Source organism: Ischnura elegans, chromosome 10 (genome assembly GCF_921293095.1).
Source record: "Ischnura elegans chromosome 10, ioIscEleg1.1, whole genome shotgun sequence".
Taxonomy (NCBI): Eukaryota; Metazoa; Arthropoda; class Insecta; order Odonata; family Coenagrionidae; genus Ischnura; species Ischnura elegans.
Genome location: NC_060255.1, coordinates 6,487,913 through 6,515,851, shown reverse-complemented (window position 1 = coordinate 6,515,851; position 27,939 = coordinate 6,487,913). Strand labels below are relative to the sequence as shown.

At 39.5% G+C, this 27,939-nt stretch overlaps 1 protein-coding gene across 1 annotated transcript in view; it reads left to right on the top strand.

Moving 5' to 3' along the window:
* Positions 1-27,939, top strand: part of LOC124167109 (lachesin-like) — a 462,868-nt gene that overhangs the window by 197,859 nt on the left and 237,070 nt on the right. The gene's annotated exons all lie outside the window — the stretch shown is intronic.

Sequence of the window (27,939 nt, the reverse complement as noted above, 5' to 3'; positions counted from 1 at the left end):
ATGAGTAAGTAATTTTAAATTGGAATTGTAATATTTCAAATCCTGCCGCGTGAATAGCGGTGAAACATTCACGAATTGCCATGAGTAAAAGTTCCCCTGGACCGGAAACCGAACCACGGACCTTTGGTTTTCTGGGCCACTGCGCAGTATGCTATCCAGGTTCTTTAATTCCCATGGCAATTGTACCGAGGCTGATGGTACTCAAATTATTAAAAGTACTAAACTTTTTCTCATAGCAATTCGTGAATGTTAAAATTGGATGTTAGCGTATTTTCATTATTTTACGACTAATCGCCAAATGAGGAAGCTTCAATGTGAATTTTTCGTGGAGAGAGACAATTCATAAATATTACTTTTCCTGGAGGAGTCAAAGGAAGCCCACCGTGGACCACTGGCTCCATACACCTTAGCAGCACGCTGCGCTTGTTAAATTACCCCCTATGACGTCACACTGATTAATATTAGCATCCTCAATGGTCCCGGTTGGTATTGGGCAATGTAAAAGGCTTCCAGTATCTGTATCTGTTTATGCAAATGTTCGATATTTGACCGAAGATGGAAGAATAATTATTTAAGAATGATGATCAGTTTAATAGATAGAATGAAAGGAAACAGGACTATAAATAGAAGAGGAAGTTCGGCTTGGGAAAGAGGGATGTGTAGGATTATATGCAAAATATTCTATGTAAGCGTTCCTTAACGGTAGAATACCTTTAGTTATGATAATTACCGGCTATTTTACATGACCACCTCCTCCCTGTTGATCTTTTTCGCCTACCAATCCCGCTAACCCATTTCATATGCGCTCACAGCGATGCGACGTTGCCAAAGCTTGCTGAAGGCCCTGGGAACTCCACTGCTGCATTTAAGATAAGGTTTCGCAAATGTGCCCTCGTGTATGCCGTAGTGAAGCTGTAAAACACGCTGGTGCGCGCACTGCATTAAAATTTTCAGTTCAAAATGCGCCCGTGTGACATTCATTTTTTTTCTCCGCTTTCGTTTTTTTCCTTCTCCTTGCCGGCAGCCATCGGGCGTCTTTTTTCCCGAGCTTCCTGGCAAAGGGCATTATCCAATATCGAGGCATAAATTTCATGGTCCGCATAAGCTTTTATCGCCGGTGAAGGACGTCATGGACGAGGCACGTGCTTATTCCGCGATCTTTGCCGAATGAAATCTCACTTGCCCCTGGCGGAAAACGGCCAAAACCTCTGGTCAGCCATAAAAACAGGGAGCATGTACTCTTTTTTAGTACTGTGGGCCGCCGAAAGACTCTTATAAGCTCTTTTCCCGTCTCTGTCAACGTGCCCCTGTCATGTTGTGGCAGGCGTTCTCCCGGAAAACGGTCCCTCGATCATATTCTCCCGCTACACGGACTTCTTGACAAAGGTTTACTGAGATTATGCTTGTCTCTAAGGGTGGCCGGTGAGATTTTTTATGCATGTAAAAAATTCGGAAGTTTCCGGCCATCCTTGCAACATACGGTGGGCTTCGCGTACATATTTCACCTTTGATGATGGCGCCGAATAACTTCTCCTCTCACTGTGATTCACTGTAAGTATTTTCTTGCATCTCAGGTGTTAATAATCAAGCTCGGGATTTTCTAAATTACGAAATTATAATGTTTGAGGTTTGCATTTGTGTAAAAATAGTCTACTCAACTGCTGTGAAAACATAAAAACATCTTTAGATTTAAAGGATAAGAGCGCGACCAAAAAGTAGGAATCTAACAAATGGTTTTAATGACGTAAGGTAAAATTCGTGGTAACATAGCAGGATGTACCATTAGAAACGAAAGTATTAGAGAGAAAAATTACCAAATAATACGGTTTATAGATCCGTTTTTTCTCCAACTATAGCCTAAAATCTTTATCTTCTAAAATCCGTCTAATGCAAACCTAAGATTATTATAATTAATGCCAACTCGAAAGACGCCTGGTGTACTTTCACCCTTCACTGTAGTGGCATGCTGATTTTTATGCAGATTCTTACCCAAAAATTATAAAATCATAGAAAGTACTAAATTCGCCTTTAAATGAAGTGGTGATAATTTTGCGTAATGCATGTTCACTAGAGAGATTTTTCAGGGAGACGGATGTGATTTATGATTGATGATGCTGGGATAAGATCATTTCCTGATTCCTCTCCCAAGCTCAAATGACTTTCTGTGTTATTGCCTCATGATTTATCTTGCTTGTTTAAATGCACCTTTGGTAACTGGTACCTTCGTTCCCGTCCTTCGAATTTTATCGCTCCCACTAAATGCAAAATTAGCCGCTCGTAGCCTAATCCTTCTTTCTCAAATACATGCTTTAACATCTCCTAATGACAAATATCTTGAAAAATGGGAAATACGATGAATAGGTATATTATTCTTCAGTGTTTCTTGGGGAAAAGTTGCAATGGATTTTATTCGAAAAATCATGTTGACTGCGAAACAAGAAATTTCCTTTTGTCGGCAAAGTAATTTTAAAAGTTCCCAATGAGGTTTTATGGCCAGAATTTTAAAGCATACAAAATCAGTGTCAGTGCAGTAAATCAGTGTGCCTTACGTTATCTGAATGATTATTCCGTAATGCAAAGGAACACAAATTATCGGCATTTTGCCATACTTTTTTCTTCCGCGGTACGAACTTGAAATGAAAGTTTGAGCCCACGGCTGTAGATTAACGTAAATCCTTTTCTGATCGTCATCGCTTGATTAGCCTATGAAAATCAATTTACGCTGAAAACAATGCCCTGAATTTCTCTCATTAGAGATAAAAGCAGGCTGCGGGATGAGGCTGCTTTGCTAATTCCCTTTTCTCCGGTAAGTGAATATTTCCGGGGTAATTAGTCCATCCGCTGTTAGTGCAGAGGGGAATCTTGGTATCTCGACTCTACGAGACGCTGACGCCACAAAGGGGAGGCCGTTTAGGGGAGCTTAGGACCGCTCCAAGCTCCATCAATAATTAGTACCGCAAACACGGAAGGTCCTTCTTTTGAGGCTACACGTCGTGCTGATCTAATGGCCTTGACGGCATGGGATTAGTGACAAAGGGGTCAGAACCAGCGTAATCCCATCACACGGGGGCCTACTCTCCTATTGGTTATTGCTCCGAGTCTCTCACTCAAAAGATTAAGTGGTCGGTGCCATGAGCGGGCGAGGGCACTTGAATAACGTTTCGGACGCTGACAAGAAGAGCTTTCTGGGAGACCGTGACCGGAAAGTACTGGGGGGGGGGGTGTAGAAATCTGTGCCACAGAACCGGGGTGCGAGAAAAACGCCAATTCGTTGTGGTTTTGGTGGCGCACGTTGGTCGTCTGCGCTAACGCATTTTGCTGCTCGCGGTGGTTGGGCTATTCAGAAGCCATTGTGCTTCCGAGGGGCGTAATTGCCGTGCAGTCGTAAATTAGGTTGCCGTTTCAATGAATGCACGTTATCGTTTTGAGTTAGTCCCTTGTTTTGGTGGTGATCAAACCCCTGCGGTGAGTTGCGCACAATATGTGCACATTAGCAAGTGAGGTAACGACCAGGTTTAATCAATTGATTGTTTGCGTGTAAACTAAATTGAATTTTTGCGAATACTAACTGTTATGACGTTAATGAGGGAGTTGTTAACATGACCAAGCTTACTTGAAAATCCGCTTGACTGTGCTTAATTTCCCTATTCAGTTGTTTTAGCAGTATGGAAGTACCAAAGCATATCAATTGATTACACTATTATTTATTCGATAATGACCATTTTACACAGGTGTGAACTTTATGATGATGGCTATAAGCCATATAATTGTAACCGCGAAGCATGAATAAGTATAGTAAATTGGAATGTAAAGTGGCGTAAATAGGATATTTCGAAATAAAGTTTCGAAATAAAGAAATTATGACGCATTCCAAAAAGCGTTAGCAAAATACGTTGCTACGAATCTTCAAATGATAGGTACCTTTCTCTAATTAATCATATTAATGCTATAAAAATATCAGCGTGAACCCTATCATAACGAAGAACTGATTATTCGAGTTTACCTAACTGAACGCAGATAATGAGGAAAAAAGTTCAAAGTGAGGTGGATAATTACATTTATTTATGGACGCTGTGAATTTGGAAAAGTTGAATTGTTGCTTTTATTTAATTTACTATATTTTCTATTACATTTACTATATTTACTACGTACTTACTATAATTTACTATTGAATAGTTTTCGTTATTCCAGCATAAGCTACTGGTAGATGATTTTCTGACCCAGAATTTTATGTCTTATACAAATGATCAATTTTTTATCAGAAAATATAACATATTAATAAATTTTCTGGGTGATATCACGGCAGCTGATATTAATAACAATATTTATAGATTTTCAAACTAACTTACCTGAAGTGTGTGCAGTGCAAATATCGGATTACTACTATTATTAAATAATAAAAATTATTAAATAACTAAAAAGGATTTAACCCTAGGCAATATATTTAAGCATTTTATTTCATTAGCATGTTTTAAAATTGAAGTCGTCAAAATGGAAACACATTCCAGATATTTGATAACATTTTACGATATGTTTGGGTCTTGATGGGATAATTTTTGAATTCACAAAATTATCAAACAGTGATTATCATGTTTGCAGTGATTGCAAATTCAAAGGAGGGAGTAGCTATGAGAGAAAGCAGTGGGGTAGGTTATATCGCAATCAGATAGTAAGCTGCTCAAAAGTGATCAAATAGTGGAACATTTCGCTTGACATTTCTACTTGTAGAGGTGCCTGTCATTTAACCCATTATAACCCAATGCTGCTTCAAAGCAACATGAAAAATGTATAAATGTTCAGCTCTATTTAGTAAATATCTAAACTACGTACCTATTATTTTGTGGTATAAACTTTGAGGTCGAAATATTTATCTGCCTCAATAATTATGATTGAGTGCAAATTTTCATCTTTTCAGAATGGAAAATCTTGAAATTTCATTTCTCCCTTAAACAGCTATGGGTTATAAAGACTTTTTTCATACTTTTAACTATTAACGGTGCTTTTGTAGAACTTTATTCCAATCGATTCTCTTAAACATTATATTCGTTTGTTACACTCATCTGTTGGGAGAATTGTTGGCTTCTTAATGTCTCCTTCATCGCGTTCTGTGTAACCCAGTTTTTTGATGAACTTATAAATAATTTTGGTAGCGTTTCTACTCTTCTGAAAGGTATATTCCCTCTCCATTTGCCCATTGCATCAAACCTTGGCATATCGGCCTTCGTGGATACTGCAGTTAGACCCTGTGTCGGGGTCGCAGATCTCCGTAGAGCAGGTCACAAACCCCCGCCCCTCCCTTTCCAGTGTCACTTACTTTTGCTTTGAGACCCGATCTTATCGGGCGGTGCCCTCCCATTGGTGGTCGGCAGTCTTTCCTCAGGTTAGCCCTGGCAAGTGTGCCCTGATTTCGCGCAGCCCCGCGACCTTTTTTATCATCCGGATATGGTTTGGGTGTCTGGTCGTGTGAGGGCATGCTATAGGGGGCGCGATGACAGACTCGGGGAGTGGTGAATGTGCCTCCGGCTCTCAGTCGTCAGGTTACGTACGTCCTGGAGATAAAGTGGCTGCTGCAGTACCTACTGCCTGCTGGGCATACTAGAGGGTTGCGCATAACCGCTAGAGGCCAGTTATTTTGAGATACTTTGATAGTTTTTGGGTCTCCGCGTTACGGTAGGAAAGAAAGAACCCCATGTACTGACCTATTGCCCAGTATTGTATTGAATTTTTTCTGTTGACCTGATGATGTAGAACTATTATTTTACTAATACTGTAATTTGTAATACTCAATATCATCGCTTCAATTGGGAGGTGTTTATTTGAATTTTAAAAGTTGCATATTAAACTATTTCTTTGATTCCTAGTCAATATCTCTGTTCAATGCATTGTTAGTGCATTGCGAATAGAGTTCTATTTACGAATGATCACTTCCATTGCCCAGTCCACATGTCATCTTTGCACAAAGAGTTCAGCATTCAAGTACAGCATTATCTGGCTACAATTCTTACTTCTTTCTCGCCAATTCAATTCATAATATCTACCTCTTTGAGTAAAATATTCGCTAGGTCATGACCTTTATTACACAAGTAAAGTATTAATACAGCTTGGCAACTCCTCTAGAAATTCGCAATCTTGTTGCCAGGAAAGATATGAAATGTCAGGGAAAAGGTCAAGTCTAATCTGAATATAACGTCATTGCTAAAAAAACCAATGTTGATTACTCCTTACCCTTCTATTCAATGGTACTTTTTCGAAATCTGGAAATCGTATTCTTTACATTTAATTGAAATTCCTCTTGATAGCTTTTAAAAATTCCATTTTCGTGCTGGTAATATTGCTTGATTTGTTTAGTATTAATGTGTAAATTCATTTAATCACATTTTATCTTGTCACGACGAATATTTCGAGGGATAAACATTATCTAGCCGTCTGTACATTTTGTGAAGCAGTCGTGGACAGTCGTGGAAATTTGTAATTTCTATTAGATATGGAATTGGCCAAATAACCATATTACATGTATAACATGTATTTTTTGAGAACTGAGGTTTAAGATGGTGTTTTTACTGACTCAAACTACGACATGACGTTTATCCCGTTTCCATTTCCGTTATTTTCCTTCAATTGGTTTCTTTAATAGAAATTTTACTTTTCTTTTGTATTTGTGTTTTTTTTCAAGCCGTGGTATTTTAAAATTTTTTCCCAAAGCTCTTTGAGCTTAGCGCCTACAACCAAGACTTGACGTCGCTCATTTGATACACACATTCGTTCACGTTTCTTTTCGGTGCAACTTTTGAGATCCGTCTTTTTAATTTCGTTCGCACTGTTACTTTCTTGCGATATGCGACGGTTCTTTCGTCTTCTACGGCACTTTTTTTGCGCGGCAGAAGGTTCTTTGGAAGGAGAAATATGAGCTTTTAAAATACACTCCATCCCGCGCTAGAGCCAAACGTGGTGCTGCGAAAAAAATAACGAAAGGGAACATAGCGCCACTGTGGTGGAAAAATGAAGAGATGTGGAGTTAAAAGGCGTTTGCCTCAGAGGCAAGAATACCATCGCTTCACATTCATGGAGGGAGTGAAACGCATTTGGTGTAAGCTCACGGGCCAAGGGAAAAAAAACTATCTATATAAAAGTGTCCGGCGAGAAATATTCTTTGTTTACTACACGTTCTGCTGGAGGAACATGACGGAAGTTATGGTCTATATTTCAGGGACGTTGGAGATTTTTTCCAAGGTCTAATACCGGTCGTTTTCCCAAGGTTGCTGGGGTTTGACTTGCCTTGAGTGTGGGTGGAAATAGAGCTAGGCGTTATCAAACTCCGAGTTCTCGCTCAAAGTAAGTGAAGAAAATTGTTGAGTTATGCACCACGATAAAAAAGAATTTATTGAACACTATCATGCAGAAATAAGTGTAATTTTTTTATAACAAAAAATTTGGTTTCAATTACAATGCATTATATATATTCATTGTAATTATTAAAAAAATTTGGATTCAAAATATCTTGCAACCGTAATTCGTATTGTAAGCAAAACAATAAATAAAGAATGTAGATTTTCCCGAGCTAAGATATAATTTTTAAATTTAATGGTATATCTGTCAATAGGAAAGAGTGAGAAAATTATTTCAGAGACCTTAATCAGGTTATCACGAGTAAGTGGTAAGGTAATGCTATTTATTTCGATGAAATTAGATAATTTTATTTCTTAAAGTTACCATAGATTCATTAGTTGTTCTTTAAAAATTGACGCGAAAAAATTGTGGACCTTAGTGTGTTGGAGTGGTAATTTATTTACGGGAAGATTGTAAAATTATTTCTATTGATATGATGCAAACTATTTTACATTGATACTATGGATGCGACCCCTCCAATGTTTAAATATTTGTTTTTACAATAATAAGTGCATCCTCAGTAACAAAAGAGCTGTTATATGCAAAGAAACTCTGTTTACTTTTTTCAAGATGGCCTTGTTTAGTTCATGAAGTCCATGACTTAATTGATTACTTCTTTCTCTGAAAGATATAATATTGGCGTGAAATACTTAATTCAGTTAACTTAATTAGTTCCAGGCAACATTTATTCTTTTCCCAATAGTTGGAGGTCATTCCTTCGTAGGAAACAGGGAAAAATACGAATAGAAGCCTGGACTGATTTGGCAAGCAGCGGCAAGCGATATAGATGAACGCAATGCATTGAGGCTGAGAAGAATGAAATAATTTGATAATAAATGTGTATTCATTTTTCTTTGATAAATAAGTTTACTAACCTGGCTTCAATTCAGCTAATAATTCTGGAATTATACTGTGGTACACTTGTTTGTAAATGATTTTATTGTTATTAAATATAGTAAATTAATCTTTTCTCTTAGTAACCTATCTTAGAGCCGAGGGTGATTCGCTACGTAGTTATGCTGAATGGGTAAGGAAATGCGAAATTGATGACGTAGCATTTTTTGGGCATTGAAATAGCATCATCATTTTTGGCATTTTTTCCTCCCTATCTACTCTACTATTCGTGACTTCTGCGCTCAACAAATTCGGCTGTTTTACAACTCTCTGTATCCCGGAAAGCGCGTGCCCGCACCTGACGATAGGCCGCGGTGCATGGCGTAGATGCCAGTGAATGCACTGCTCTGAATTCCGTATGCGCTGGGAGTGAGTGAAGTTGCAGGTGGGAACACTACGTCAGCTGGGAGTTGAAATTTTTCCGGGAGGTGTGCAGATTCGCGCCACCGCCAAAGCGAAGGCCGTTGTGCCATTGTGTGCCAAGCCCCCCACTCCCCACCCACACCCCGTGCTGGTGACGAATGAAATTAAGCAGGCGCGCGGAGTGCAAGACGTGTTGGTGGGTAGGCGTGTGTGAGTCATGACTCGTACGGAGCCCAAGCGTGGGGAAGCTGTCGGATGTCCATTTGCCTCAGCGACTGAGGCTGAATTATGTGTTCGTGGTAGTGGCTTAAGATCGGCTGACATTATTTCTACCCCTTCGCAGTTATTTGATTGCTTCTCCTAGACTAGTGTTATATGCTACCGTGAATTGGTAAATTAAAAAATACGGTAAATACGCTTGATAAATTCATTGATATCACCAAGAAATGTCTACCTATTAATGTAAATCAAAAATATATGATAAACTGATAAATACCATCGCATTCATTTGTTGCAATCAATTCTTTTACGTTGGCATCACTTTGGCATTAGTAACCCAGATTTACTTAGAAGATATATCGCACCTAAGTATCCATGAAATTTTGATATTTTATTCAATAATATCTGGTCAACGCAGACCCAAAAAATTGATCTCAACGTGAAAAATATATGGCATCGCATGCAAATAGCATTAGTAGTAGTAATACTGAATATAAAGCTGCCTTATAGAATTATGTATCAAGGATCTAATATTGCATTTAAATTTCACCTTTTCGAATATAATCTATTTTTACGGTGGGTGTAAGTCATGCTATGGGGCTAAGTAAACCAGGTTTTCGCAATAATTATAATATGCATCGGACAAAACTGTTGTAAAAACTTTAATTCTTTTTAAATTTTACAGTGTCATCCTTAAATTGGTTAAAAACTTGTTTCTATGTCGTGCTAGGTTATCAAATGCATTAAAATTCCAGAATAACAATTATTACTCCCTTGCTTAAAATTTGGCATTAACGTAATAGTAAATCAATGAAGTGACCATAAGAATGGTAGAGGCTTTGAGCTTCCTTGAGGTATCTTTTGGATATTTGATTATCAGTTCTTTTTCTCTTATATGATCAACGTACTGGAGGTACGTTGACTACGCTAACGTTAATGTATCTTAATTGCTGTTATATACAAGCCATACATTCGAGATTACCATTGTTGACATTTACGATATTAGTCATGATTATGAAACCTTGGTCTATTGCACTGAATATGAAATATTTCATCAACACAGGTATGAGTGAATGATTACTTATGTCATAGATCGCATAGGACTCTCCAGGCATCTTCACTCAAAACTGCGAATTACTTTGGAAAGAATTCAGACTTCCTTTGACAGACTAAAGTAGAAAAATTTATGACCGTAATTAGATAACATCTTATGCTTACGTGTGAAATAAATCGTCTTCTTATATAGATGTAGACATCATCATTACGTTTGGTTACCGGTTCTTATCCTGCTATGGGTACGTGCTAGAATAAATGAACACGAATGTGTCTCTACCGACCCTAACCGCTGTGAATTGACTCCGCTTTCTTCACTCTTTCAACCGCACACAGTACATGCGTACGTTTTCTACTTTTCGCCTGGATTTACGCATCCGAACCATTAATCCGCCGGCTCATCTCTGAGGTTTGTTTGGTTGTACTCGCGGCCAGAAGGAGAGTGTAGTGAGAACTGCGCACCTATCATTTTGCGTAGAATATGATTGATAGGAATGGGTTGCAGGGACGAGCATTAGCGGAAGGCCATGAATAATGGATTGTGTGCAGCTTCTCGGGGTGATTTAGAGGTTGGAGGCTACGGGAGTTACGGGCATTTGTGACAAAACTTAAATGACACGCGCCAACCGCCCGGCCACATTAGCAATTCATCAACGCCGAATATTCAGAGGAGACCGCGTTATGAAGGTCATGGGCTTATGTCGCTGAATCTCTTCTGTTGGCCGTAAGTACGATTCACAGATGCAATATAGGAGTTTACTTGCTAAATTTTTGCAGTACTTACAGGTAGGGTCGTAGCTATGGAACTATAAGGGCGTCAACACGCTTTCGAGTCGATTTATGAGTTAAAATTTTCTCTAGATCAAATGATTAGCACCTAGACTCTCATTATTCTCCATACTTTTTTATTAAATCTGGTGCGACTGTTATTCTGAAGTCAATTTTCCCTCAGGATTCACAGCTTTCAGCTCAAGAGAGACGGAGTGGTTAACTTTTTATGGTTTCTTTTTATCGTGTAATTAGACTTAAATTCGCGAAACTTGGAGTAATTTAAGAATCAATTTCTTAAGATTTGAGCCATAATGTTGCCATTCATAACATTGGCATTTAAAGATTATCAATTTATGCCTTTAAACGATAAATGTAGCTTTTTTGATTATTCGCCATGGTCATTGTTGGTATGAATTCATTACTGCTGTCTCTTGATGCTCAACTCTTGTTCATATTTAGCGTCTATTATCCAGCGAATGCTCTAATTATTCCCGACGGAATATTATGTTTGTGGCTGAGTTAATTGAAAGCTGATTCAAAGGTTTTTATGGAATATTTGTGCGTGAAGCGTAACATTTTAACTCACTCCTCCATTGGCAAAATACAAAAATTCTAGTCCGCAGTACATTTCCTCGTTGTCAAGCCTTAATTTTTTTTAATGCCATTGTGAGGGATAAGCAGAAAACTACGGGATCTTTTATGTGAGCGAGGGCTAACGATGCTGACTGCGACCTCTGCGGTGGCTCTCCACTTTTATTCCTCAAAATACGCCGTGCGGAAGGCGAGGCACTCGGAAAAAGAATTTTGGAGAGCATTCGGATTCGATGGACAGGTTAGTCAAAACGGTCTGGACCTCTTGTCGTCTTGTCCCCAGCGTCCAGCCTTCCCACCACCCAACCCCTTGGCAACAATGAGACATCCCTGTGCTCCGTACCTGATCCCACTCCTCAGGTTCGTATACAAATATTAAAAAAACGAAGGTTTAAAAAAAACTCTCGAGTGAAATAATGCCCATTGTCATTTTCAATGGAACTCGTTCCAAAGGGATGGAGAACAGATGAGAACGGGCCTTTTTCTGTGAATTCTAGGAATATCCTAGATGTGTCCTCAGTCTCCTCTCTAATGTATAGTGAAAGAAAAAATATATCCGTGGATATTCTCATCATTTATTTAACCCATTTCAAACTCTTTCTCTCTCTGGTTCTTTATCTCTCTCGCACTGCCTCGCGGAAGCAGTGACGTAAATACACGCCTCTTTCCTCCCATATTTACCCTGCGGATTCTCCCGCGCCGGCGCTTCAGTTTCGCATAATTACACGGAGCGGAGGCAAGGAGAATTTTTTTATACCTCTGGAATCGAAAAACAATTCATTACGGCCCGGCCAAAAGGTATCTCGCTATTTTCATTTTATTCGATATCTCTTTCTCTCTTCTCCTGATATCGTATATTATTCTCTTCCTAACGGTTTGGAAGCGTTAAAAAAATCTTTTAATTTTCACTTTTAAAGGAAAATAATGTTATTTTATTGATGTTAGTGGTTCAAAATCGATTATCATAGGAAAAGTGTGATCTTTTAGGCATCTCAGACCATCTCAGAACCTGTGAAATAGCTTTTTAATGAAGTGGAATATATGGGTGTGGAATATAACAAGTTTGTAGTTAATCGGTAATATATTTTATTTTGAGCCTAATAAACGAGATAAAGGTAGCCTAGTGAGTGAGTAATTTGGAAAATAGTCGGATATGGTTCGGTTTTAGTTCCTAAGTGAAGTCTTAAAACACATCTGATTGACTCTTGATTTTTCCGAGATGGTCCAGGGAAAGCAACTGGCCCAGATACCATGAATTTGTGATATTTACACCTCCTCTCTGTGTGGAATCGATCTCAGACTGTGGGCGCAATCGTCTAAGAAACTTAATAAGTGGATACGAAAGTTTTACTGCTCTAAGGGTGAGAATATATTCGCATATGGTTGCCAACGAATAAAAAAAGGCAAATCCATGATGAAAGCGGGTGTCGATAAGTTTATATGATGCAGTGCGCTTTGATGGGGTATTTTTAGAGGCTGTTGAACTATGATGCGCCATATCATCTATGCATCTTCACTAATGCTTTTCTGTTTCAATGCCATTTTGGGGTAATATTTTCATCTCCGAGAACTTATAGCTTTATTTTTTGCTCATAAATTCGCAACTCTTTGCCATTTCTCTAGCTCCTTTTCGCGTAAATTGTTAATCATTGGTAGTTATGGGGTTAGATCTTAAATAACTTCCAAATATCCTACTCAATCACGTATACAGGTTTTCGTACTTTTTCCTACAAAGAAAAGACAGTTACGGTATTTAATTCATCCGGCGTTTGTGAATGGAGGCAAGCCAAAATACATTGGCTGTGAGATAATTTTCTGCCACATTTGCGCACTTTCTTTTCCGCTGAAGCAGATTATATTGATCTTAACTACTTTTGAATATTAATTGATATTGTTCTGTTCGCAAGTAAAAATTATTTTATTATTTTTTATGTACTGCACGACTGACTGGTTGCAAAGGATCTATGCAAGAATAGAATTACCCGTGAGGTGATATCTACTTTCCTATTTATTAAAATTATGTATTTTCGGGGAGAGCGTGGTATCCTGGTTGGCGGAGCATTTCCCGGCTGATCGATGGGTCCTGGGTTCAAACCTCTCAAAGTGTAAGCCTCCTTACACCTCAATTAATCGTAGAAGTTCGAGGTGGGCGAGGGAAGGAACGGGCCACCCGACTCTGAATGTCACCCGTTGTGGCCGAGTCAGGACTCTCATGCCCATCCAAACCAACCTAGAAATACTGAGGGAGCCTGATGTATATTCCACTGTTTAGAACGTGTGGTTTTATTGGCGAGGTAGCGTATATTGCGGAGTGCAGAGGAATATAATTATTTCTTGTCCTTCTGTGCTAATTGATTGAGTAGATTTGTTACTGCACTCCGATCTCTAAAATAATAACGGTTTCCCCTGCTTAAATTACGGGCCTTTTATAGTTAGGCCCTTATTTGATGATTCTACCATCTTTTAAAAACAGTATAAAAATCTTTTTCCCTTCAGAACTCCCGTTTTTAATTTGTGTCACGCATCACGATTTTAATCCCGTATCTCGCTGTCCTTTACGGCTGACATAGCCTCTCTCCTATAAGCCTCGCTTTTCCGCGACCTGACTAGTTACATGAAAGATCGACATCTACATCTACATAATACCCTGCGAGCCACCTCTAGGGTGTTTGGCAGGGAGTGACCAATCAGCAGCATGCAATTGGACTCCCACATGCACACCGCACCGTCCAAAAAACGTCGCGTATACTGACAAATTATACTAGTATATGCTGTTAGATAAGTTGATAAATCGACAACACCCTTCGTCGAACCCCTCGAAAACATTTTTTCCATCGTTTCTATAAAGGCACTGCTCAATTTCCATTTATTATTCTCCTTGTTCGATATTTGATTTTACCTAATTAAATGCTAGATAGAGGAAGTGGCATCCATCATGATATTGAGAATTGTTTTCACGGTTTCATTTCTTGGAAAATTTTACTAGACGATACTGGGTTTTTCTCATTTCTCGCTGCTGCGGCGGCGCAGTTCCTTTCAAACTCCCCTCAATTAATAACCGCTCTCACCTGTGCATTTAAGTGCGTGCATACGCAGCAAGTTTTGTGGTTTCACCTCCCATCCTAAACTGGTAACTATGAAAGCGAAATATCGTTGGTGTGGGTCCTTTCCCTGGAGAACATCCCGATCGGTGCCTGTGTCACGTATGGCGATTTGAATCCCATTTCTCCATCCTTTTGGGGCTGATACCGCCACTCTTCTCTGAGTCAGCTTTAGCGTGACGTGACGGGGGGGGGGGGGTTTAGGAGGAGGCGAAAGATCAACACCCCCCAATCTCTCCCTCGAACCCCTCGAAAACATTTTTTGTGCTTTTTTTATCGTTTTTTAAAGGGCGGATGGATCGGCGCGAGAGGAGGGCAAGCGCCGCCCTTTGTACGTGAGGATGAGGGCCGGCGGGCTGTGTGTGAGCGTAAGGTGGAGAAAGGAAAGGAGAAGCCGTCTCAACGAGGAAGCGATGCACGGCTGCTTCAAAAAAAACAACCCTTTAGCTTTCGCCCGCTCCCTCGTGTCTATCCCACGCATAATCAAAGAATGGCAACCTACTCTCCTTCTCGTGATCCTCCTCTTCCATCGTGCTTTACTCCTACTGCCACCCTTTCAACCGCCCTCAGGAAAAACCCGGAAAACAAAGAAAAACTATGGCTTCAGAAGCTTTGGGAAAATACTAAGGAATTTCCTCAGGCTAACGGGTGCAAGTTTGAATGTTTTGTGACCGCTCTGAAGTAACACCGCATATTGCTATGTATTCTGCTGGAAATGCTATGATTAGATTTACTGTTAGACACACTGCTTCACGCGCACTACTACTATTAAAATACTGCTTAACTACTACGACTAATCGACTTCACTTAACTTTATACATTGCAGCATTTTTCCTTAAAATTCCAAAATGCGACTAATTTTTTCCAGGGCTGTATTAAGGGTGTGAAATTTAAAAAATCAGACGGTAAACGAGAGGAATTTAAAATTATTATGAACCCAATGTGTGCTACAGCACATAAAAAATTATGGTACTTTATTGTAACATTCTATCCCATTAAGCTCTTAAAAATGAACAAGCTTATGAAATATTAATGTATTATGACAATGGTTTGCTATTAACCCTTTAATCAGCTCTTAACGTTGATTAGCGTCTTGGAGTGTAGGGAGGAGATTGCAGAGCTACACTCCAATATGTACTTCAACGTTAAAATTTGAGGAAATTTGAGGTAATTTTTCACTGTAAGTTCTCCTGGATATCAGAGAATTACTTATACCACTTATTTTTTATGAAAGCGTGACCCGGGTTTCAATGAATTATCATCATCTTCAGGCGCTAATAAATTAGCACCTAATTAGCGCCTAAAAATTCATTAGCGCCTGAAGATGATGAAAATTCATTGAAACCCGGGTCACGCTTTCATAAAAAATAAGTGGTATAAGTAATTGTCTGATATCCAGGAAAACTTATAATGGAATACCACAAAGTAAATCAAGAATTTGTGAATTTTAATTTTTCATTAACCCTGAACTAATCGGCACTCGGGCATTGTATTTCTTGCTGGCCAACCCGGTCTCCAAGGATCCTTCCCTTTCGCCTCTATCTCTCTGCGTACATTTTCCTCGGCCCCTCACGTCAGATCCCTCTCGCGAGAGCATCCAAAGCAGCAGCCAACGTTCTCCAAACACGGCGAAGCGAGCCCTCCCTCCTCGCGGCTGCCCCCCCATTGTCTTGCTTCCACCTCGCCTCTCTCCTTTGTTGCTTCCTCGTCCGATCATCCAGCCGTCTTCTCTTCACCATTCGCCACGGTCCTTACTTCCACTAACCCTTTGTCCGCAGCCCCTTTGGGACGCGTCCCTAGTGGCCATGACTGTTCCCGGGCGGACCTCGTCCCGAATGGTAAAGAACTGTTTGCGCGAAATCCGTCAATCTCGCGACTCGGAAGTGAAATATTCGGTTTGTATGAGGAGCTCTCGAGTAGGTAAGATCACTTGCCCCGGCTGGAGTAGGTGTAACAGCTTGGTAGCTCAACTTACCATGCTTAAAATGCTAAATTAAAGTTACAAAGCTCCTCCATAATCGTATTCGGCTCTAATAGATGAAATTTTGGATAGAAATCTACAATGTGACAGCTGAGGAAATTGTTGTATTAATGTTTGTCAATTTTCTGAAGAAACGATGCAGAAAATAATGTGTCGGTTTAATGAGCATAGAAAGTTGGTGTGTGGGATCCATTTATTTATTTGGTATTTTTCAAAATTGAACTGACCCAACAGAGCCTCTTTGTCAAATATTTAAATAGGTAATTCAAGTATATACGTATATAAGTGATGAAATCGGCGTTGACCAACTCACTTAGTAGTGTAGGGTTTTTTAATTATTTTTTTAGCCTTTTAATTAATAGCTGCTGCTTTCTCCGGCAGTCGAAATGGTAATTTCTTTCGCAATTTCCTCTTATTCTGAGTTGCATCCGACAGTCGTATTAGGGAGGGCTAGAAAATCAAAGGATGGATCATCTTCTTTATGATGCCTTCGTGCGAGTTTTTGCAGGCTACTCCATCTTTCTCAGAATCCAATTTTGAAGTTTTCCCGTCGTCATTAAACTTGTAAATGGCCTCTGTGAAGCAGAAAGAGTCGATCCAACGGTGTTTCTCGTCACTGGAATTTCAGCGTCCATGTCCTATTTCCATCCCCTAAATATTCCCAAAACGTCCGTTTATGAAGTCTAAATTCGGCCGCAACTACCTGCCTTTCTCTTGCATGCATTCATGCTTTATGCTTGCTGGCGGAGTTTTGCTAGCAAGTAGACCACATTTACACAGCGCTGATTACGATATTACTGGAAATGAAATATAAAGCCTATGGTGCACAAATGAGCAACGAAACAAAAGGAGTATTCATTTTTGCTCTTCTTATAGACCACCTAACTCAAAAGAAAATGTTATTCAGATATTATCAAATCAACTATCCACATACTCGTATAGTTGACATCCAATATATATCCACGTATTTGAGAGACAGTGAAAGTGTAATAATTATTGGGGGAGACGTTAATTTTTCATCTATAAATTGGGAATCTTACTCTTTAAACCCAGTTTCAAGGAATAGGGAAATCGGTGCGATTAAGAGTGGGTGATATCGCCCTACCCCATATACCACGAACATGTTAGGGTGCATCTCACTCCAAACTCAGCCACGGGCGTGTGAATATCAAATATTCCAAAAGCTTAAAAAACCATTAGCCTCAAAAAATTATTTTTATTTGTTATTATGAAATTAAGTTTTCATTTAAGGCGCTATGCAACATCCTTAATAAGGAAATAAGTCCGGGTCATACGTTATGAATAATGAAACGGCCTGTAGGCAACATAAATCAATATTGTAAACAGTAACAGAAATTCCATCTGAAGGAAGAAGAGGATTGGTTTATGAAAAATGAGCAGTGCTGGCATGACAGCAAGAGAGGAAGGGGGTATCGTCAGAGGCGAACTCGAGGAAAATCTCCTCGAAGAAAAATTCCATCCAGGTCCTCACCTCAATGAATTGTTATTCTCCATCCGATCAGCCTCCCTTCACTTTCAAAATCCACTTCCTTTTTCCTGCCAATCCCTCCCCGCGTGCACTGACTTCTCTCCTCAAGAGCAGCCTTCCTAGAATTCGAACTATATTTCCTTCCCCTCCCTTCCCACACGAGAGGTGGCTCTTGTGCGATCTATAGCACAGGTGATCCGATATTTGGATTAAAGCATTTACTTTAATAATAACTTTTATATTGTGTACTCTTGATATATTATATTTTTGATGCGCCAAATTTATGTTTACGTATTTCCTTCTACTGGAGTTTTTAGTTGAACTTGCTGCGAAGGCGAGGAACATTAATGCTTTTATGGGAACGTCACAACATGACTCTTAAAGATGAAATTGTAGGTTCAAAAAATGTGGATTAGCAGTGAGTGAATTACGTAAGAGGGCATTTTTAAGCTTTCATAGAATGAAAAACAATTTCTAATAAGATTTTTCAAAATAAAAAGAAATATGGTAGGCGGGCAGTGCGAATAGTTCTTTTTATTTGATATTTTGGACGACAGGTTCGTGACTTCATGTCATTTATTGATTGCAATTCTTAGATTTGACTAGTTCCATATTTTCCTTTCACTTTTCCCTTGTGGTTTTCAGAACTATACGAATTTTTCAGGTTTGGCCTTTTTTTTTAGCGAAGAATCTCTGCGATGATGAATCCCACAATCCAAGCCACTATTGCGCCGAGGGGGCCAAAATGGCAGCGATACATAAAAAGAAATGAGAGCGAAATTGAGCGAGAAAGTCCCGATTACGACGACTGTTCCTTCCTTCCCCTCAACGGCAGAGCTTGCCTTCTCTTCTCCATCTCAGCAATCCCTCCTCTTCGCCCCCCCGTTACAAGAACTACCAATTCCATCTCCAGCAGCAGCCATCACCCTCGCAGGCCGCCCACCGACGTCCATTTCCCCATGTTTTTATTTAATCTTCCTCCTGTTTTCCTTTCGGCGGATCCCATATTGAGGCCTGTTCCCTCACGATTACTCCTGCTCCCTCATGTACCCAACGGCTCCTAGCACCCCTCTCCCGTCCCCCGTCTTCCAGGCATTTATTATATGTATGCGAACCACTAATAAAAGATACCCCCAGCATTTTCTCATTTTTTGAGGTTCCAGGAGGAGAGCATTGAGTTTATGTATGGCGGAACGATGGATAAAAAAATGGGTACGCGGTTTTCATTGCTTAGTCTCGTTGAAAAGTGCAATTTGCATTATAAACTCTTTGAATAACACCAGAGGTACTAATACGAATAATAAAGAAATATATTGGACCTCTCTGGGATTTCATTCCTAATATCCTGTCTAGCAGTCAGTAATATTATCTTATCAGGGGTACTTCCAAATTATTGGAATCATTTTGATATCAACAAGGATTAGATAACTGGATTCACTCATGATTATTTATGAAAAGCGACAATGTGTTTTTAACATTTTTATCCTAGTTTTATAGTTGAACGCGCGTTTCATCTTCCTCCATAACCACCAAAGGAACAAATTCAACGCAAATAAATCATTCCACTGGACTGGGATTTGAACCCTATTACCTAACATCAGGAATTGTACAACAGGAAGAGAAATACGTTAGCAAAGGAGATTTTAATCGACAGTGAGGAGCTGATGGAAAGATAATTACATAGTAGTTTAAAGAAAAATATACTGAAGAGTCTGTTCTGGAGTGTAGCACTTTACGGTGCAGAAACGTGGACGCTGAGGAAGGAGGTAGAGAGAAGACTCGAGGCATTTGAGATTTGGGTGTGGCGGAGTATGGAGAAGGTGAAGAGGACGGAGAGGAGGAGGAACGACGAAGTGCTGGACATGGTGGTTGAGGAGAGGCAGCTTTTAGATGAGATACGGAGGAGGCAGAAGGTATGGATGGAGCGAGTACTTAGCGGGGAGGGGATATTGAAAACAGTGTTGGAGGGAAGTATGTTAGGTAGAGGAGGGAGAGGAAGGAAAAGAATAGGATTTTTAGACAGAACGGAAGGAGTAAGCTTATGGTGAATTAAAGAGGGGAGTCCAAGTTAGGAGGAGGGATGATTGGTAAAATGTTGCTGTTAACGTACCTGAACTAAAGGGTGCAATGATAATATTAATTATCCAATCTGCCAGGTAGGAGCAGGTACTACACAACTGAAGACGCCATCATTCTTTCACTATCCAAAGTAAATTTTCAGGGAAATGTATCCAATATGCTGTGTGCTTCGTCAGATTACAGTGAAGGCCTCTTGGTGTTCTTTCTGTCTTAACAAATTTTATTCATTCGTATGCATTGCTTTTTTATACCCTGTATACGCGCATTTCACATCAGTAATATTTTTTATTTAAAAACTCGTGCATCACGATGGGTTCCGACTACTCTAGATGATATTTTGTAAGTGTCTGAGGTTTTTCTCCAGTTATTTTTTGACCTACTTTAACCGCTTTGTTTTTTCCAGACTTGAATGACTCAGAGAATCTGCCTTGACATTCATTTTTCACTCAATTTGTGTTGCCATAAAATTTCAGTCTCCTTGTATCGCATTTTCATGGGTATTGCTGGAAATATAGGGTGCAGGGAGTAGACTATACTGGGGTTCAGTCCTCTCGTGATGGAATTAAATTCCCGCCTATCCTCGCCCCGTTTTTAAATTATGCGGCAGGAAGGTTGTGCCGGATTTGTATTCAACGAGGGCTTTTTTCCATAAGCTCATCCGCAACTGAGTGGACCTACGTGTTCCCTGTCTGTCGCACGCCCAAAAGGGTCGGACACGCCTTGCTGATTAATTTCCTCTTTGCTCTTGCCTTTTTACTTGCAAAAAATTAAGCCCCATGAATAACTGTTGTTCATTATTTTAAATTCGTTAAAATTGCAAAGAAAAGGCTTATTAGTGATGGGCAGGCACTTGCACGCTGCTTGCATACTTTCACTCAGCGAGGAGACGAGGCGAGCTTTTTCCTCCGCGAACGTCATTTTTAAGGTTAAGCTAATTTTTCCTTATAAGTTAATTTATCCTGGTGCAGTAAATGTTTACAACGATAAATATGATAATTAAAGAAATTCATTAAATCAATTTGGCATAACAAAAACTTAGTGCTAATTATTTTAAATAAATCTGTTGAATGCGATTTTTTTATTGAATGTTTTTGCTTACTCCATTCAAATCCAATTTTGTTCCATATCATTCTTTTTGTAGCTGTATAAGCATTTTGTCATGCAGTCAGCTGTAGTTTTAGTCTCTCTCCTTCTTAAACATCTCGATAAATTCTCAAATATCTTTTTATTACTATGCATACGCATGTGTGAATCCGATCCATTTTTTAGGATTATAATCTATCTAATTACATATCATTCCCGATGCTTTGATTCGGTAGGTAGTCTTTAATTAAATATCCAGATCTCCATATATACTGCGTTTTCAGTTGCGTTAATATCAACTGTAATTGTGCATCGTTGTGTATTTTAAAAATCTTCCGTTGCATTGGCATCACTGATTAGTTTTTCGTGGTGAGGGAAATAAAATTAACATGACATTCGAAACATGAGTCTACATTAAGCGCTCATTTTCAAATCTGTGCCTATGCGTTTCTTTCACAGTTCCAATTCTAAAAATAATTCAATGCGTTTATAAGTCCATATTACGGTTCTGGAGATCGATTTGTTGCAATAGCTGGGGTGTTGGCTTCCCATCAAGAGCGTCCGGGTTCCAATCCCGGCGATGGTAGATAATTTTCAGAGACTGACCGATCCGCACTTAAATGTTGTGTGAAGGACATTTCAAGCGCAACACTCCGTCCGTCGGATGGGACGTTAAGCCGTGGTCTCCTAGGCGCCTTTCGTTAAGAGCAGGCTAATCCCGACGCCGGGTTTCTCTCCACCATTTCTTCCATAACCTTCCCTCATGGCGCAAATGACCTCAGATGTCGGTCACCTCCTCCAAATACCACCAATCACTGTTTTCAGCTTCCTTTTGGCAGCATAAATGTGTTGGCAAACAAATAGGCAGTTCCTCGACCTTCTCTAATTATTGGTATTCTATGAGTCTACTGATCAAACTCCAAGCATGAGGATCTTTCGCTCGAAATCATTTCTAATTATAACTCTTCGAGTGAAGCGTGATTTTGATTCCAGATCTTAGTGCAGCCCATTGTTTCCTTGGGAGACATTTCGGGTGCTTTGCTACCGTTGTCACTCTTTTTTACAGCTGCTATGTTTTCCATCCAAATCGTCGTGTTTAGCCCAGTTTCGAAGCGATCGTCACGTCGGATTGCCCGATGGCGTTTTCACAGCGACAAAATCGTCGGCCAATCCCCTCCAGGGCTCCAATAATCAAGCGCTATCGTTCGCCCTACATCACATGCCAATTCTAAGTCACCTTTCGTCCCTCTGACTGAGATCGGCCAGACGATAACGCTTTGGCGTTTGTTTTTTGTTTGCACTGTGGGCCGTTCGTCCATGGCGACACTAAACTCCCCCCCCTCACCCCCCCTCGTGAATAAATCCCTGGGTGAAACTTCGTCCTATAAAAATTGTCCGGTTCGATAAGCTGGCAGTAAAAAATAGGAATGCTCTCCGTGGCTCTCCGTCTTTGGGAGTGTTATCGTTTTGACCGAAATGGGAAGATAGTCTCGCGTCTCCCTTTTTTTTGCCCTTGCCAATCTCTATCTTCGGCTTAGGTTTTATGACTTGAGGGCATGCGGCCTCCTTTGATCACCCCTGTCGCTGACCGATATCACCGGACGAAACCCGCCGCGCGTATCGAAATCCCTTTGTCTAATTTCAGAGGAGGATGTTAGCAAAATAAAAGTGCCCGATGATTGTAAGAGTAGCGCAGTTATTTTTTGGAAAACATAATGTCACCCAATCTCACTGAGTTGCTCATCGCTTTTCCGTGTATTCTAAGTTTTTATCATGAATGAGACCAGTTAAAAATATGATCGGGAGTGTAAAGGCCTGTTTACACGGTGCATTAACACGTACAAGTTAATGTACGTTTACGTGAATGATTTTGATGCACCGGAACGGAACATGTGCAAATGCATGAACCGAATTAGAACAGGTTCTTTTTTCTGTGCATGCATTCGCACAAGTTGTGTGATTACACGGTGCATTTTGGCGTTCTTTCTCGCATTCATACATTCAGACAATAACCCGTTCGTGTTAATGTATCATGTAACCAGGCCTAAAATCTTTGCGGTGCAGAAATATGGAAAATGAGGAAGGAGGACGAAGAAAGGCTGGAGGCGTTCGAGATGTTGGGGTGAAGAAGAATGAAGGAGACGAAATGTAAGGAAATGAAAAGGTATGGTGGAGTGCTGGACATGGCTGTCGTGAAGAGAAACTTGTAGATGAGAAATGGAGACGACGGAAGATATGGATGGAGCGAATACTCAGCAGGGAAAGGTCGTTTAAAACATTGCTATAGGGAAGAATTTTAGGTAAGTGAGGGAAGGTGAAGAAGATATTCAGATTTCGTAGAACGAATGAAAGGAAGCAGGCCTTGTTGTGAATTGAAGAACGAAGTTGAACTTGGGGAGGGAAGACAGGTGGGACGATTTGAAGGAAGTCTCCGTGTGCACCTTCATTAGCCGGTAGAAAACCTTTAAAAATGTTGTGAATAATATTATTAGCTTGGTACAACGCACCTTACTCACAATTCACACTTGGATAATGTCATTTTAGCGAAGTAAGGCTAAGATTAAAATTTAACAGAATCATACCTTGAGATATAAAACTTTTCCAGAGTATTAAACTGTTTTGCAGTTTTTTATATCAATTTCGGGTTATATTTTCCGACACTCGCTTAGCTCGCTGGGGGGGCTCTGCCCCCCCTAGGCCCCCCCGAAAAAGGCCTTCGGCCTGTTATGCTCACTGTGGGAGGTCTTACACTTTTTGTTTGCTACTTGTTACTTAAGGATCGTTTACTTTTAAGCTGGCTAACTTAGGTATAAGCAATATTTCCACTTTCACGTAAAACGAGCGCATGGTACGTAGGCTACGTTATGAATGTAAGTATTTATAAAGAGAAACGTTTTTCTGAGGGGCTAAAAAAGTAAAATAAATTTCTACGAGTTTCTCTAACTTATTCAATTCAAATACAAAAAACGTTGAGACCACGTTCCACTGTAACACCCAATGCATACGTAATATCATAACATAACGACTTTACGAATTACAATGAAAAACACGTTTATTAATTATTTTCCACAAAACAACCAAATTCTTGATATACGAATAAGATGTAACAGCTGTTCCCCTTCGTAAGCGAATTACGTTGGGACTGAATATCAATATCTAGAAACAAATGCGCCTTAGCATGAATTGGGGCTAGTATAACGAATTTTATCGAAATATTATTTATCGTGATCGTGAATGATTTCACTTCAGAAATGCCTCTATTTAAAGTTTTAATGAATCGGGATACACAAATATCTCAGCTTTAATATCCAAAACGCAATGCGCAATAACTCTGGTGAGAACGGAGTGAGTAACGGATCACAGCCTTTGGTTTACAAGACATTGTGAATGTCAAGATTTCGATAATTTTCACAGTTGAATAACTTAGTCACTCAAGGAAACGTGATTAACGCAAGACAAATAATTGAATAAGAAATACCTTTATTTGCACTTATCTTCCATATTGTATTATTCACTGCCTATTCACTCCTGCAGCTCACGGATAACATTGTACATTAAAAAGGAAATTAACGGAAAAAAGAACGTAAACAAAAATAAAAAGTTATCACCATCACAAAACACGATAATAAAATCATTTTTACCAACCTATATTATGTAAGACTTGTTTAAAAGTCTTTCTACTACAATCGTGTATCGCCAACAAGATACGAACTATAGTCAACAGCACGAATCATATTTCTAATATGGCATTTAGAGCACTTGTTAACTTTGAAATTAATAACCACCACACTCTCGATGTAATATACCAAAAACAACAACTAATTTCTTACCTTACATTTCTCCGCTTTTGATTTGAATGCGCTTTGATTTAAACAGATGTTTGTTCTTGCGGAAAGAAGACGCAAAGAAATAGACACTTCAATTATTACTTTCTTAATTTCCTACCTTATATTTATCAGTTTTTCGTTTCATTTCCCTTATCTTCTTTCCCAATTTAGCTCCTCTTGTTTGCATAAACAAATATGTTGCTATGATAGTTCGTTTGTATGACTGCCGCGCCGCCATTGGAATTTGGTGGCCATTTTTTGAACTAATCCTCATACACTCAATTTTATACGAATAGACGGATAAATAATTGTAAATTTAGTGTTTTCATAATTTTTCCTGGGGTTTCAGACAATTTTAGAGGGGGTCTTCATTAGACTTTTTGCCGTATCTCGTCTCGTTCACCCCAAACATTTGTATACGTGAATGAATGAATGAATGAATGAATGAGTGGTCGTTAAGGGGCTTCATGTTATATAGATTACTTAAACTGTCGGTAAAATTTTATAAAGACCGGCAATTGGTAATTGTAATTGTAAAACTTATGCCTCTCTTAATACGCAATTCATCATTCATCATCATTCGCCATTCATTATCATTCGTTTTTATTTTAACAGCATCCGACTATTGGTGAAACAAATCCATCAAGCCTTTCTCGTGATATTTATTTTAGTAATTGGCTCAGTTTTGAGTTTACTTATCACCTTTTGGAATTATTTAGATGGTTTGGGTATCGGGTGACAGTAAGAAGGGAATTTTAGGATAAGTAGCCGATGAAAAAACTTTTTCTTTAATGTTTTGTAATTAAATTATTAAGGCTTATTATGCGTGTACCCTTTGACCCTAAAAGATATTTATATTTGTTGAGAAAATAATCAATGTTTAACCATCTATGCTTTTTCCAAATTTTCATTCGGATAGATTGGTATATGCTCAAACGGGTATTAAATCCAGCGCTTAGCTAAATTTGAACATTATTGATCACTTACCATTCATATCTTTTTCCCTCCCCTTGTTTTCTTTACCATCTTCAATTTTCTTTTCAATTTTTCGTATCTGTCACCCTACTCTTTGCTCTGAGCTATCTCAGCGCGTTGTAAGAACAAACTCGGTGGATAGGCGTAACGGCTGAAGTAAAAAATAGCGAAACTCAAGAATGGTTAGGGTTATTGAGGTTATCGACTGTTTTATGCGAGTCTGCCTTCCATTTTTATCGCCGTTTCCCGGCCTTCGTTTTTTATTCCATCGCGCAGCGTGCGAGACGGCGCAAGAGTGTGTCTAGTCGCATCCTAATGCCTCTTTTACTCTCCAGGGACTGCTTTTCGCTTCCCCCTATCGCTCAACAGTTCGCTTCGCTATTCTGTAAACCTTGGCTCGCTTCCCCATCCCCAACAACACAGCCACGCCCTCTGGACGAAAAGTGAGAGAATGACTCCGTGAGAGCGTCGCTCTTAGCTTCAGCCCCTCGTCCCGAGCAGAACTCGATTCCAAAACATCAATCCCGACGTTTTTAGGGGTGTTGCTCATGTTTCGGCCGCAGGATAAGAGGATGTTTTTGAACGGGTGGGTATATCATATGCGCGCAATGTTTTCTATACTGAAATCCTCAGGAATTATTTGTGAACAAAAATAAACATTCTAATCCATCTTGCATCTCTTCAATAAATATAATAATAATTGATAAACATTACAGTTTGTGTAGAATTATATCAAAAGATTAATTAATAACATAGATAAGTAGTCAGTAAAGGTCCCTTAAATTTAGTTCAATTTTCTCAAAGTTATCTGTTCATGATGAAAGTATCATTTAAATCATTCGTCATTCTAAATTTAAATAATTCATCATCATAATATCATTCTCATCATTCATTACGAACTTCATGTACTTAATGTAACATACGGAGTCAGGCACTGCACAGTGAAGTTTAGTAACTAATACCAAGCCACTGAATAACTATGTATTAAATAGAACAATAATGTTGGCCAATAAAATCGTAATAATAAAATTTTGCTATAGAGGGTGAAATAACTTCCTTTATTTTAATAAAGTTTCACATAAAAAAATACAAAAAGTGGAAATATAAAGAATTCATAACAAAGGTCGATGAAAACTTTTTTGTGTTTTTTCCTTTTATTGTCACTGGAATAACAATGAAACATATGAAATTATATAGCCCTGTATGCTCAATCGGTTATTTTGCCTTATCCAAGGACATTCATGATTTCTTCCCCTATCCCATTCTCCCCTCCTCCTCCTCCTCCTGTCCACCAGCCGAAGGGATGCACTTTATGGAACGGTCGAAGCAGTTTCTCTTGCTCAACGTCGTCGTTTCTATCGTGGCGCTTCTCTCCCTTGCCCCCACCCCCAAACAACCCTCCGTCTCCACCCTTGTGCGGAAGAGGCGCCTCGCTCCAACCCTACCGCCTGCAACTGATCGTCGCCTTTATCACACACTACATGGAGAGGGGCTGGTTCGGCGGCCGGCCGTGGCGGCGCTAGTAGGTGGGTCGGCACCACCTTCCGTGATACTACTCGTGTTCCTGTCTTGCGGCGCAGAGTTTTCGAATGCATTACGTTCCCGGGACATGCCACGCATATCCTCGTTTATTTATTTCAGCGGGGAGGGAGTTTTTTTCCTCTTTCGGTTTCGCTTGTCCACCTTTTCGTTTTCTTCCCGCTGTGCACTTGGGCGTAACGGCTCCTTCGCACGCATGTTCAACGATCACCATTTAGTAATTGAGAGATCTTGAATAAGTTAATCGCAGCAGGCATTTATGTGGGAAGAAGGAGCATGCGATAAATTTTATGAGCTGCTTATTTAAATCTGAAATTTATATGTGAAACATAAATTATGAACTCACATCTTGGTGCTGTTTGTTTTACTTGCCATGAATTATACTTTATCGTAGAGGCATTATTCTCTTAGGTTGGCTATATTTGTTGAAATATTAGTGCAAAACATATCAAGAAGAATAATGGCCGACTTTAATGCGATTGGTTGTCCTCTTATATATACAACTAGCAGAAAATCTCAATGATATCAATGGCGGCTATTCAATTGAAAAGTGGAATCTCCGAAGTACCCCTAAAATACTAAATAAAA